The sequence below is a fragment of the Lissotriton helveticus genome, chromosome 2_1, assembly GCF_964261635.1.
Source record: "Lissotriton helveticus chromosome 2_1, aLisHel1.1, whole genome shotgun sequence".
Classification (NCBI taxonomy): Eukaryota; Metazoa; Chordata; class Amphibia; order Caudata; family Salamandridae; genus Lissotriton; species Lissotriton helveticus.
In genome coordinates this window covers 285,377,971-285,380,802 of record NC_136059.1, presented here as the reverse complement: position 1 = coordinate 285,380,802, position 2,832 = coordinate 285,377,971, and the positions used below count along the sequence as shown (strand labels likewise).

General features: G+C 41.8%; 1 long non-coding RNA gene across 1 annotated transcript; it reads left to right on the top strand.

Annotated features, from left to right (window-relative positions):
- The first annotated feature begins 755 nt into the window (after positions 1-755).
- Positions 756-1,686, top strand: LOC144819319 (uncharacterized). The gene is made up of 4 exons (XR_013607290.1): positions 756-871; positions 979-1,048; positions 1,144-1,258; positions 1,549-1,686. It is a non-coding gene; the product is annotated as an uncharacterized LOC144819319 (long non-coding RNA).
- Positions 1,687-2,832: the final 1,146 nt, after the last annotated feature.

Sequence of the window (2,832 nt, the reverse complement as noted above, 5' to 3'; positions counted from 1 at the left end):
AACGGAAAAAACGGGAACAATTCTATATGTCCCGTTTTAATTCGGTAAACAGTGGTTTAAACTCTAAGGAGGACTGGGAAAGGATTCTGCAGTAACTATAATCCTGTACATTTTAAAAATAGCTGGTATTCCAAAAGAGAAAGCCCCGTGATTTATATTTCCTTAAGAACACTGCGTGGCAGATCATAACATCCCGATAAACAGTCAACTTCCCGAGTCGTATCGGTAACCATAGAGACCCAATGCGTCCTAGGTTACCGGCAACACATAGGAATCCCAACCCGTCACCACGTGACAGAACACAAGTGAAACTACAATTGTAGTTCCTTGCCCAAATGAAGCGTGATTGGTTAACTACCCAATGACGTCATTCAATTGGCAGTTTTCCCGGGAAAATGATACCTTTTTAAACAGGAGACAGACAACCCTGTTTATCTTTGGCCGATCGCTGTATCGAGCAGATGGTGATAGGACCGAGAGGGGAGCAAGGAGGCCGACAACAATTTAAAAGGTAAACGCGAGCCTCCACTTTTCACATATGCCGACTTCTGTACTTCGAACTGCGGCAGCTGAACCCTTTGGCCCTTAGTCATAACATGCTCGGTAACAGACTAACTACTGTTAGCCTGTTTTTCCTTAAACATCGACAAACATGACTTAACAACTAGAACGTTTTTTAATTCTAAAATACCTGTAAACGCCAGGTATAAATTTATTCCTCTATTAATTTATGGTACATATTATATGTTCCATGTAGGTTGAATTTTAAACAACCGTTTTGGGCATCTCCAACGCTGAGGATATAATTGAAGACATCCAGTGGCGTGCTTTTAACTTGAGAAGAAAGGACCATTGATAAATCCTTAAACTGGTGAGTTATATATCCTGAAACAAACCCTAGCTTAATGTACAGAACACCAAATCCGGCCTTACATCTAACAATAGGGCCCCTTCTTTCTGTCAATTTTATTTTAACAGTGGTCCCCCAATTCAAAATCGGTGGCCCCCCTCCGGCAACCTCTACATCTCAGAGTTTGAATTTTAACAGGTAAAGAGGCCATACAGCGACTACTACCCGTTATGTATGTTTACCAAAGAAAAAGGGTGGATAAACATTGAGTACTGATTTTCCCTATCTCTTAGAAAGGCACAACTTCTTGCAAGCTAAGCAACAGGAAGTGATACTTTACAGAAATACAGCGTACTACAAATTTCCTCTAAATTGACTAAAAGAGGAATCAGAAGAAATCACACACAGGTATGCTTCATACCCATTCCCGTCTAGAAGCTGCCTCTAAATGTGATTTTTAAACTATGGAACCCACACATATAGCTGCGTATACCAGAATGCACCAATGAAATACACCGTTAAGAACCTAAATGTATAGTATATTTGGATCATGCACAATGTTTTTTTAATGTAATTTGTTGTCTTATTAGACATAGGGTTAAAAAAGAGTCAAGCATACTGTTTTGTAACAAAAAAAGAGCAACAGCTGCTTTACATGCACAAAAAGGATGTCTTCTAATTGTAATGTTTCCTTATAGAATTTGTTTTGTCCTGAAGAAGGTGTGATCAAAGATTCACCGAAACGCAGCGTCGACAACGAAAACAAACTGTGACTCCTTTAACTCATTGTTTTTAATCAAAGTGTGATATTTTAAAATGTTTTTTATTTGTGTGGAATTATGTTTTTTAACCCTTGTAAAACTGTAATAAATTGTATACTTTTTATGAAAAAACAACACTTTAGGTTCTTATTTTCTTATTTTCTTATTTTCTGATTCTAATTTCACAGATTGTATAAATTATGGTGTAACCGTGAATTCTAATTCTAAGACTGGGTGATACTTCTTGGTACATGCAAGCTATAGTAGGGGTCCATAGTGAGTGCATAGCCCAGGGACTTTCCTTGTGTTTTCCAGCTTGGGACTTGGACACAACAGGTGACGGTGGTGCCTGATGGCTTTAAATATCTTGGGGTGTCCTTGTCGTTGTCTCAACCTGGCTCCTGGACTAAAAATCTGGCTCTCTGCTGCCTCAGATTTAACAACAGGTGAGCTCCTGGTCACATCTGCCCCTGTTACCAACTCCAAAACCATCCCTGGCCCAATACCACATACATGGTTTCGGCAATTAAACTCAGTTCTTAGTCATTTCCTTTGGGGTGGGGGTCCGTGCGGGTCGCCCTACGAACGCGCTTTCGGTCCACATACTGTGGGGGTCTTGCGACCCCGGATATTTACGCTTACCATGCAGCGTCCCATCACCTCATCTTAAACGATTGGTGGTATGGTGATAGAATTGACCCTGCCGATGCGCTCGAGAGTTGGCTAATAGACTCTAAATCTATACACACGATTCTACGCTCTAACGTGACACTCAAGCCGCTACTGCCAGCAACGCGGACCGTCTTTGTGATCTGGCGACAGGCACTCGGCAGGATCGGGTGGTGGGGCAGACTTACTAAGGAGACTCCTCTCTGGCGCATTGGCCTCCTACCGCAATTGGTTGAACTTCTGTGGTTTGTGGGCTGGGACGCAATGGAAATCTCAACGGTTGGTGATGTTCTTCAGAGTCAGATCCTTAAGTCCGTCCAAAAACCAAAATCTGACTTTCAAATGCCCCAATCCCAATTTGATAAATAGCTTCAATTTTGCCACACATTCTTCTCCTACGTTGCGCAGCAAGACACCATTCCTGACTTTAACCTCATTGAAGCCAAGGTGTTTTTGGGTGGGATGGGCACAAACAAAATCACAGCATTATACTGCACCTTGGTCACTAATAGTCACAACACACTCCACAAGACCAGGGAGGACTGGCAGTCT